Genomic DNA, 12,760 nt, shown 5'->3' with positions numbered 1-12,760 from the left:
TATATAAGAGAAATCTAAAGAGAATCGGTTTTACAACTTACCTTCCCCTTAGAAAATTTCGTCCTCGAAATTTAGATGTCCTTAACTAAAAAGTGTTGGGTATCTCTTCTTCATCTGATCTTCTGGTTCCTAAGTGGCCTCCTCCACTCTCTGATATCTCCACAAAACCTTTACGAGTGGAATCATATTTTCTGTCAAGGATTCGAACCGCTTCTTCATCATAACTCAAATATTCTTTCAACTCAACTGGTTGCTCTCACAACACATGTGATAGATCTAGTATATATTTCCTTAACATGGATACATGAAAACATCATGTATTCGAGTAAGTTTTGTTGGCAATTCAAGTCTATAGGCCCAATATACCTAGGACTTAAGTTACCTTTCCTTCCAAAACGAATAACACCTCTCCACAGAGATAATTTCAAAAAAACTTGATCTCCAACTTGAAATTCTAAGTTTCTTCATTGCTTATTTGCATAACTTTTCTGCCGATCTTAGGTTATTCTAAGGTTTTCTTTGATTAACCTAATATTGTTTGTCGTAATCTGAATCAACTCAGAACCTACTAGCTTCAGCTCTCCCACTTCATTCCAGCACACAAGAGTTCTGCATGGTCTGCCATATAAGGCCTCGGTACTAGACTGACAACTATTATTATAAGCAAACTCCATAAGTGGCAAGTGGGCATCACAACTTCCCTTAAGCTGAAGGACACATTCACTCAACATGTCCTATAAGGTTTGGATGGTCCTTTCAGACTGATCATCTATCTGGGAATGAAATGATGTACTAAACTTTAGTCATGTTTCTACTTCCTTCTTCAAACTAGGCCAAAATTTAGAACTAAACCTCGGATCCCTATCTGAAACTATGGACACTGGCACTCCATACTGACTCACAATCTTGTTGACATATAATCTGACTAGCTGATCTAACGTAGATGTCGCTCTAACCGATATAAATCATGTTGTCTTGAGGAGTCTGTCTACTATTACCGATGTACCATCGTGTCCACTGGATCTACAATTTAATTAAATAACATCCATAATTATTTTAATTTAATTCAACTTCAACAACACTAAAAATTCACAATTTTACTTAATCCTCTTAACCTACCATTTAATCAAAATCTCAACAAACACCACATGCCAAAACCTCTAAATTAATTAAATATTCATCCAACAAATATTTAATTAATTTCAATTCCCAAAAAATCAAATAATTCTTATTAAATGAATTAAAAATAACACCCAATAAATTAAATATAATTAAACAAAACTAAGATAACTAACTCCAAAATTATCTTAATTCTGGTGGCGTTACACTCCTGGCCTCTGTCTCACTGGTTTAACCTGTTGATAGATCAAACCTCTATCAACATATTTAGCTATCTCTTGCTTCATTCCACGCCACCAATAAGTCTTCTTTAAAACTCGGTACATTTTGGTGCTACATGGATGCATAGCGTGAGCTGAACTATGAGCTTCTTTTAGAACATCCTAAAACTCACTGATATTCGGAACATATAATTTTCCCTGTTTAACAATGGCTCAATCTGTTCTCAGTTCAAACTCCACCTCTAAGCCTACCTTGAATTTTCTAACCTTCTTCTGTAAATTACCGTCCTCTGACTTTCTTCTCACAATCTAAGCTACTAGAGAAGACCTGATCCTTTTCTTGAAGCATCATAATAAATCACATAGTTCTTCCCTGTTACAGGGAGTGCCAAAGTAGGTGCTGTAACTAATCTCTTCTTCTATTCCTGAAAACGTTGTTCGCATTTATTTGACAACTCAAACTTAGCATTCTTCCTTGTCAAATTTGTCAAGGGTAGTGCCAATCATGAGAAATCCTTAATAAAATGTCTATAGTATCCTACCAAACTCAGGAAACTACGTACTTCTATAGCACTAGTTTGTTGTCTTTCCCAATTAAGAATCACTTCCAATTTTTGCAGATCAACACTAACTCTTTTTACTGAAACTACATGTCCCAAGAATACTACTTGTTCGAACAACAACTCACATATGCTGAACTTAACGTATAACTATTTATCACGTAGAATCTGTAGCACAACCCTTAGATGTTCCTCTTGGGCTTCCTTGCCAACTGAGTAAACTAGTATATCATCAATGAACACGATCACAAACTGATGGAAGATCATTTTCACAAGATCCATGAAAACTCCTGGCGCATTCGTTAAACTGAATGGCATAACTCGAAACTCATAGTGCCCATACCTCTTTCTAAATGTTGTCTTAGAGATATCCGATTCACTAACCTTCAACTGGTGGTGTCCTTACCTTAAATCAATCTTAGAGAACAATGTTGCTCCCTTTAGCTGATCAAATAAGTCATCGATGCGTGGTAAAGAATACTTGTTACGTATTGTAACGTTGTTTAACTGTCTATAGTCAATACATAATCTGAGGGTACTATCTTTCTCTTTAAAAAACTAACTGTCACATCCCCTCCCGGACCACCTGCTGTCTTAGCCCGAAAGACAACGTGAAGCCAATAGACATCGTCTCCTCTAACGATCCCTGCTGACCCTACTGAACGTTAAGTCCGATAAACATACCAATCTTAGATATAGAATATTTAACATTGAACACCACACAGAGGAAACCACGAAAACCTTCCCAACATACATAAGATGCAGCTTTGACATCACTTGGTTTGTAAAATAACCTGATATAAACATCACGACCAAAACCTATACAACTAGAGTTTTATGACCACGACCTCCAAGACGATATTATCTAAACCTTACAAAACATTTCAACATGAACAGACTCAAAATACAACTTCAACCACGTACTGGAGTTTGATTCGAAACTTTCAGCAGACATTGGTAGTGTATCAGACACCGGGAGCTCAAACTCTACCTGAAAAGTGGGAAACATTTTGAAAAGAATGAGCTACGAGGCCCAGTGAGTGACTAAATTTAGAACTCTAAATCCGGACGTCAGAACATGTGATAAACCTTTGACATATAAATATGCTCAAACAAAGCATTTAACATAAACGTGTAATAAATAAGGTTTCCTAAAATATCTTCCAAGTTCATCATAAAAAAATCTAACAAAGCATAACAAGTACATCAAACGTTTTAACTAACATGACCGATCTACGTGGTGTAGAACACGCCCAGTACAACCAACGTTTACTAGTCCTACGATGTAGTGGAGCCCACCCGACACTCCCATCGTCTTTGTCGTAGTGGGGCCCGCCCATCACTCACGACAGCATCGTTGTCACGAAGTACACTCAACGTCAACAACGGAAATATAACCTGTGTGCACACGGTACCATATAGCCTCAGGCTCAATATCTCAGTCATGTAATCAATGGAAAGCTCCGTGAAGTCACATGAAAACATTTAAACATGCCTGTTTATCTTTATCTTTTGTAAAACTCAAGTTTATTCAGTTTGCTCGTGAAAAACTTTAAATCATTATACAATATTTGCTAACACATGCTTTACTTTAAAAGATATCGTTTCAACTACTTTTCACTAAGCCATTAGCCACGTGCTCGAATATAACCCTCATTAGAAAATCTAAGCTCAAAACTCATGTTTGAAACCGTTTACAAAAGCATGTATCATTCATAGAAAAACATGTAAAACATGTAGTTATAAATAACTGTTTAATAACATTTTAGAAATTGTTTTGTCACTCACCGTCTTATCTAGTTCCCCGGTTTGTAGACTCGACCTATTTCCTCTTGGCCTGTCAACAACCAAAACCGAGCATTAGAATCATAGATAGGTTTTGTCCTTCCATGCTCATGAATTTCTAAACAATTAAATTAAGAATCACATTACAACCCACATTTCCATATTTTCCTCGATATTCTAACTTCCAACATCCATAACTTCCTCAAAACTTAAGCAAAATTAATGAAATACACATAAACATCTTCATCTTCAAACACTCTACAACTTACCTGAAGAAATCAAAACGAGATTCTCAACTAATTCGTCCAGAATTGCCCCGAACACAGACAATACAGAATTCGAGGTTCTCTACCACTCCTTATCTATCTCCTGTAATTAACCCCACATAAAGTCAATTTTAGCTCACAAAATCTTCATAAACGTTGTAGGATATTGAATAAGATTTCCAACCATATGAAATAGAGCAAGCTTCGACTTGTGTACTTCTAGAATACTCAAAGCATCAGAGAACACCAGAAATCCTCTTGGTTTGCTCGAAAATCCTGTGCTCTTTTTTCCATTTCAAAAATCATTAACTTCTCATACTATTCAGCTCAAGCTTCCTTCATGAAATTTGTTGGAAAATGAACTAACTTTCAAGAAAATCAAACCTCACCTCTTAGTTCCTTCTAGATAGCTTAAACCGAACAAAACAACCAGAGGTTAACAGTTGCACCCAGATTTTGGAATGGCTGGCTTTGCATGAACTTTTTCCTATCTTCTTCAACCTCAAACCACGAAATTCTTCTTCTTCTTCTTCCTTCACTCTCTCCTCAAAGTACTCTGAAAGTTTTGATGGAAAATGATGAAGGAAAGAAATGAAATGGGGCTGAAAAAAATGAACTTGCGGTGGTGGGCTTTGCTGTCCAATTCCACTTCCTTTCTTCTCTTTTCTTTCTTTTTTTTCTTTTTTTTTTCTTTTAACTTAGTAATCTCAACAATAGATGACAAGAGAAAATGATCCTAGGGAAATCTCGGGTTTACAATAATACTGGTACCGCTCTCCGATGCAATACATTATGCCTAATGTATCCCTTGTCAACCAATTCTTGTAACTACACCTTCAGCTCTTTAAGCTCACTTCGAGCCATTTTGTACGGTGCCTGTGAAGTAGGTGCTGTCCCTGATAATAATTTAATAGTGAACTCGATCTCTCTATTAGGTGGCAAATTTGTCAGATCGTTTGGAAGTACATCAAGAAACTCTTTCACCATAGGAACATCTTCTGGCTTCCGCTTTTCTCTCTGCACTTCTACCACTGTGGAAGAAATGTTGTACAACCTTTCCTCAGTAATTTCTCAACTTTCAAAACTGAGATTAAACACCTATGAATGATCTTCCTCATACATCTAAAAATCACTTCAGCAAAGCCTGGTTTTTTTAAAAAAAACTTCCTTCTTATGACAATCAATAGATGCATAGTGAGTAAATAAGAAATCCATTATTAAACTTACATCTAGCGTCTATAACTCTAGTGGTAGCAAATCCACTAGCATACCTATACCTTCCACTAAAACCTGACAAGTAAAAAATCACCGACTAGAATGTATATAGCTAACCCCTCAGATAAAGGCTCTAAAATCCTATTCAGCTTAGTCAGAAATATACTAGAAACAAAAGAGTGCATGGCACCTGAATCAAATAAAACAACTGAAGGTACATTGTAAATAAGAATCGTACTAGTAATAATGTCTGGTGCATCCTCTGCTTCTTATTGAGTCATAACGTAGAACTTTTTCTGTTTCCTAGGTCATCCAAGAACTCTCTTGTGCTTTGCATTACTGGTGCCCTCTGTCGGAACCATTGAAACTCTCGATTACTCAACTTTCTAGGACACAACTCCCTGATCCCTCTAAACTGTTGTGTTATACTACAGGCAATCTTTCTTGAAATGTTCTTGCTGTTCACATTGGTAACACACACCAGCATCCACAAGACACTGACCCCGATGATTCCTACTATAACTCGTGCATGGGGTTTGGCCTGACTATACTAGCAACAAACTCCTGATTTGTCTACGATCTTACTATTGATCTAGTAGATTGACAAGACATGCTCTGACTTTGCCTCTAATAAACACTACCATAACTCATGTTCCTCAATGCTTGGCCTCCAGACTGACTCTTAAATTCTTTACGACTTGAAATATTTACGCCAGGCGTGAACCACTGCTGCTCATGGCCTCTAAAATCGCTACCTGTTGAAGCCCTAACAACTAAGCTCCACTACTGACTTCTCTTCAGTTAAACACTTCTCTTCAGTCTCCACTAAACGAGAAAAATCTGTCCACTTAGCAATTACTATAACTGGGTTAATATTTCAAAACGCAACCCTCTTTCAAACCTTTGGCACCTGTCACTCTCAGATGCTCAAATAACATCAAAATATCGTGAAATCTCGATATACTTTCTCTCGTACTCGACCACTGAAAGTGATCCTTGTTTCAACCCCAGAAACTCATCCCTCTTGGTCTCACAGTATGTGTTGTGATAATACTTATCTTCGAATATGCCTCTAAAGGTCTACCAGTCTAAAGTACCTGCATCACTGCACCTTGCTAATATGGATTTCAATCATCCTTCAGCTATCTTCTGCAACAAAAATGTGGCCAATCTGACTTTCCGTTCCTCAAAATAATTCATCACGTCAAAACATTTTTCAAGCATATTCAACCACTCCTCCACATCAGTTGGATTTGTGGAACCCTCAAACACTGTGGCCCCTAACTTCTTTAGCTGTTTAATTCCGCATGCCTTTTCTGGATTACTAGGCTCTGCTCTCTTTGGCCTTCCTATCTTCTTTGTAGTTCTCGTAAACCGCTTGTTTCTCGCCCCAACCTGAACTCTTGGGGTACTAAATTCCCCTACAGATTGACCCTGGGTAGGACCTTTCATCTCGGCTTGATTCTGTCTGAGTCGTCTGCTAGTACGTGGTGGCATGACTCCTATAATATGTCAACACATTAGACATACTATAAATACTTAACTCAAATGCATGATACTAAATGTCTACTCACATATTAATCATTACTGTTCTTCTTTCGTTACTTAATCCATACTTCATTAGTTCCCTCTAAATTAACTTTAACTTCCAACTATTTACTTTTCAGTTTCTTCTTAGAGCTAACTACTCTGTCTTAATTCCTATGGAGCAAACTACTATGAGAATATATCTCCTCATAATCAATACCAGGTCTTTGTGAAAAACCTTATGCAACTATTCTTCCTTTGTATCTTGTGATCTTATTATTTTCATTTCTTTTTCTCACAAATACCCATTTATATCCCACAGGTTTTGACACCTTCGGTGTTTTGACTACTGGTCCAAAAATATGACATTATGAAATTGAATTTAGTTCTGCCTCAATTGCTTCTTTCCACAAAAACCAATGTTTTTTTTATGTCGACATTCTTGAACATATTTTTGTTTAGTATTCTCATTTTATGATACAATATCAAGAGCAACATTATATGCAAAAATATTGTCAACAACTACATTAGTTCAGTTCCATCTTTTTTTTGTCATGACATAGTTTATCAAGATCGCATAATTATCTCGGTTGTTTTATTTTATTCAACATTTTTGTCAAGAGTAAAATTTTGGATTTCTCCTAGAACATCCACATATTTAATCGAGTTATTGACTCGATTCCTTTTTCGAGGATTTCTATTTTTGAAACCTACTAGTCTACCACACTTCTGGCGTGTTCTAGATTCATGAATAACAACATGTTGTGTAGGGATGTCAAATGTGATTTAGTTACTTTCTTTGTATGTATAAATGCATAAGATAACTGATTTGCTATATTTTGCAAATGAATTATTTTCTGTACTTCAAGTTCACATTGATCTGTACGATGATCTAAATGAGACAATAAAGATACATTGCATGTAATTTCTTTATCAAACTTCTTAATTCATTCCCCTAATGTTGGAAAATTTGTCTCATTAAAATGACAATCAATAAATTATGCAATAAATGCATCACTCGTAGGGGTTCAAGATATTTAATAATTAATGAGCTGGAATCAAATCCAACATATATTCCTAGCCTCATTTGAGGACCCATCTTAGTACATTGTTGCGGAGCAATTATTGGAACATATATTGTACATCCAAAAATTCAAAAATGAGAAATATTTAGCTCTTGACCATATGCTAATTGAAATGACAAGTACTTGGGATAAGTTGTTGGCCTAGTACGCACAAGTGATGCAACATGCAAAATAGGATGTCCCCATACATATGTAGGGAGTTCAACTCCTATAAGCACTGGTTAAGTAATTAATTGCAAACGTTTTATAAATGATTCTGCTAAACCATTATGTGTATGAACATGAGCTACAGGATTGTCGAATAAGAAATTTTTGAACCAATCAAAAATTGTCACGTCATTTACTTAAATAATTGTATTTGGAATTAATTAAAAATTGGCATGTGTCCCAAATTAAATTTAAAGACAAATTGGCCAATTCTAATGATGTCACATGTCTTTATTATGACAATTGGATCAAATTAATTATTTCGATTCAATTAAATATTATTTACTTGGGCTAAAATTCAATTGAGCCTAAAAATAAGCTTAATTTAGACTAAAGTTAAATATAACTCAGATCCATGTGATTGAGCTCATGGGTCTGGTCCATTGACTGACTAGGCACAAGTTCATAAAAGCCCACCAAGGAACTCTATAAATAGAAGAGTTTTCTTCATTTGCGGGGAAAAAATCTTTTACTCCAAAAGGTCTAGAGAGAATTCTCCCAAGAACCAGAAGACTCCCTAACTCCTGCTGTCGAGCACCCTTGAAGATTGAAGCTCCTTTAAAGATACAAGCGTTCTTCCAAGACTCCAACTTCAAGAACAACATGTGCTCCGCTTTTTCAAATCAAGTGTAAGTATCCAACCGAGAGAGAATCGGATGATCAAATTCTAAAGATCGAACCACACCTCATCAAATCAACATAAATACAACATAAATACAAGTTAAATTCCACGAATCAAATTTCTTCAGAAATCTCGTGTGAATATGGATGTTCAACAGTTATCCCAATAGACATACAATAATTATCAAATGTTTGGAATGTAAATTCACTAGCATTACCAAGTCAAATATTCTTAATTGTATAATCAGGAAACTGTGCTCTTAAGTTAATAACAAGCACACATGTGACCATCTGTTGGATGTATCTATTATGACCATAAAATACTTAAATGGTCAACTTAGTGAGTGAATCGATCCACAAATATAACCATGAATTCATTCCTAAAGTGTAGGAGACTCGATTCCCACTTTAGCTGGTGATTGTCCAATTATTAATTTTCCTTGAGAGCAAGCATTACATGATAATTCATTAGATTGAAGAATCTTCAGGTTCTTCGATGGATATCCATGTGAATTTTCAATAATTCTTCTCATTATTATGGATCCTGGATGACCTAATTGATTATGCCAAATTGCAAATATGTCTATGAGCTTCAAGTTCATTGTTGCATATGTTTCAATTACTCGTATATGAGTATAATATAATCTAAAAGATAAAACAAACAACTTTTCTAATATTAAATTGAATGGGCAACTTTTGTCATGAATTTCTCACTAATGCAAACTCAGACATAGTAGTTGGCTCACGTGGAACAAATGATTTCTTTCTTACTTCTGGAAGCATTTCTCTTTCATCCTTATTACTATCCTCCATCTATGAATTGACAAAAAACAGACATACATTAGTAAGCAAAGTCAAAATACATAAGTATAGCAAAGTCAACATACATAAGTATAGCAATTATGTCACGAGCTTAAAGTTAAATACATTATAAAGTGACATACCATAAATACAACAATTATATTACGAACTCTAAACATAAATACATTATAAACCAAAGTAATGACATACCATAAGCATATCAATTATATTACGAACTCTAAACATAAATACATTTTAAAGCAAAGTAATGACATACCCTTCTCTACCCATCTACCCTCACAATCATGTCTAATATAAGTTGAAGTTGTATCATCAGTCTCATTAGGTGTATTGACATTAGGCATCCTTTGAATGGTTCCATAACTACACTTTTGAAGCATATCTCCTATTTCATCTTCAAAGAAATCTTCTTCAATAGTTCTTTATGGAGATGTTAAAACCACCAACCATTCAGGATTTGAAGAATCTTGGACATAGAATACTTGTTTTGCTTGAGTGACTAAAATAAATGACTTTGATTTATGCTCAATACGTTTGAGATCCATGATGGTAAACCCAAGCTTGTCCACTTTGACTCCACTTCTATTGTCAACCCAATCACACTTAAATAAAATAAATAATAATTGATGGTAATCAATCTCCCATATCTCTTGTATCACACCATAAAACGTCATATCTGACACAGCAGAGGATTTTTGTCCTTAGAACTAGAGCCTTGCATTGTAGTAGCAATTATACTAACTCCACTATTTTGAACTCTCCTAATATCATCATGCCTTTTTGTGTAATAGTAATAACCATTAATCATGTAACCAGAATAAGTGGCCACATCTAGAGAAGTTCCGTGAGCTATCCATCTTAAAGAAGGCGTGATGGAATTTTTATGTACTTTGAGAGCAAGTGCAACCTACACAATATATTGGATTTAGTTAGATCATAAACAAACATGAAAGAGTATGATTCTAGTGATTACCTGTGTGGACAACCACCGACTGAATGAGCGATTATGCTTTTCTTCAATCCACTTTTTACTTTGAGCTTTACCAGAGTTAAGCTTACACAAACTCTCCCTATGTTGTCTGTCAGAAATGACAAGTTATTAAGTAATTACATACCCAATTTATGTAGAATGAGAATAGATAGGGTTTAGCACGTACTCGACATATGGTAGAACATTATTTACATTTTGAATGACGTAAAGATGAACTTGATCTAACTGCTCTTTACTCAGTCTGATAAAAGAAGAAGCCGATAATGTTCTATCCACGTTTGAATCCCTTGTTATTATAGATGAGTTAAGTCCAATAGAACTAACTCCAACAATAAATTCATAACGGAACTTTATAACCTCTTCAACAATATAATTTTCTACCATACATTCTTCTGGTCGATTTCTATTTCGTGCATAAGCTTTCAAAACTTTTATATATCGTTTAAAAGGATACATCCACCTTAGATGATCAGGTCCACAAAACTCAATTCTCTTATAAGATGCACTACAAGGTGTACCATTATTTGTGAAAAATTATGGTGGAAAATACTTCTCCAATAGACATAAAGTGACAACTACATCTTCTTGCGTTCCTTTCAAGTGTGATGTATCAATTGTCTTCTTAAATATAGCATTAAAGAAGAAGCATAGCGAATAATTGCAAGTCTTACATGTTTCGGTAGAATACCACAAATTGCCACAGGTAGCAATTGTTGCATAAGAATGTGATGGTCATGCAACTTAAGTCTATAGAGTTTCAAATCAGTGAGCGACACTAAGCTTTGAATGTTTGATGAATAGCCTTCTGGTACTTTAAGTTCAGATAATGTCTTACAAAAACTCAACTTCTCTGCTCGAGATAATGTATAACATGTTAGGGGTAAAAAGATATTTTTCTCCCTTACTTAAGGGGCTAACTCTGATCTAATGTTCAGTTCAACCAAATCTAATCGACTTTTTACTCCATTTTTCGTTTTATCGAGAATATTAAGTAATGTGCCAATGAGATTTACACACACATTCTTTTCAATGTGCATCACGTTTAAACAATGACGCACATAAAGGTACTTCCAATATTCTAACTAAAAAAAATTGATTTTTTTTCCAATAAGTTCCTAAAGAACTCATTTCACTGTTCTTTTCATTGATAGTTCTCTTACCAAATGAGTGTTCGTACTTACTTGTTTGTACAAGAATTTCTTCCCCACTCAATGATTCTTGAGCCAATTCTAATTCTTGTGCACCATTGAAAACTTTCTTTTGTTTCCTATATGGATGATGACGTGGTAGAAACTTGTGATGCCTAATATATATCATCTTGCTTCTTTTTCGCAAATAAAAGGATGAAGTTTTCTCCCACAAATTGGACATGCATGATATCCTTTGACCGTACAACCGTACAACCACACAACTTGCCATACGTAGGAAAACAAAACCAACAACAATGGCAACCAACGCCGTTGCTAAACAAATGATGAGAAGACAGCTCAATCAGCTCAACTAGTTTGAAAGTCAAACACATCTAAAAGCCTAGCTGGACTTGATCTTTTCCAAGAATGCTACCACTCTTATACAATACTAAACTTCCAAGATAAACTTCAACAACCACATAATAAAACTATTCAATCATTTTTCTATTGAAAAACTAACAAGCATTAGAGTAGAACACAACAACTGAAAAAACTCCAACACTTCAATTAGCAAGATGTATCCTCACGTCCAAAAAACAACAAAAAACAGTGAATCACAGTAAAAAAAACAAGATTAATCTACACCCAAATCATCAAAACTTCAAATTGAACAAAGAGTTCAACAAAACGCCTAACAAATGGAAAAACCCCAAAAAAATTCATTTACAATAAGCAAATCTGAAATGGGAAGAAACCTTTTGATGCAAAACAGGAAAACAACACCAACAACAATGGCAACCAACGTTGCAGCTAAACCAATGAGAAGAAGATAGTTCAATCAACTCAACTAGTTTGAAAGTCAAACACATCTAAAAGCCTAGCTAAGCACTTGATCTTTTCCAAGAATGCTACCACTCCTAGAGGATACTAAACTTCCAAGATAGACTTCAACAACCACCAAATCAAACCATTCAATCATTTTTCTACTGAAAAAAAATAACAAGAATTAGAGTAGAACACAACTACAAAAGAAATACCAACACTTCAATTAGCAAGATGTATCCCCACATCCAAATAAAAAAATAAGAAACAGTGAATCACAGTAAAAAAAACTAGATTAATCTACACCCAAATCATCAAAACTTCAAATTGAACAAAGAGTTCAACAAAACAACCAACAAATAGATAAACAAAAAAAATCATTTACAATA

The sequence above is a fragment of the Cucumis melo genome, chromosome 4 (genome assembly GCF_025177605.1).
Source record: "Cucumis melo cultivar AY chromosome 4, USDA_Cmelo_AY_1.0, whole genome shotgun sequence".
Classification (NCBI taxonomy): domain Eukaryota; kingdom Viridiplantae; phylum Streptophyta; class Magnoliopsida; order Cucurbitales; family Cucurbitaceae; genus Cucumis; species Cucumis melo.
This window is presented reverse-complemented; position numbering follows the sequence as displayed.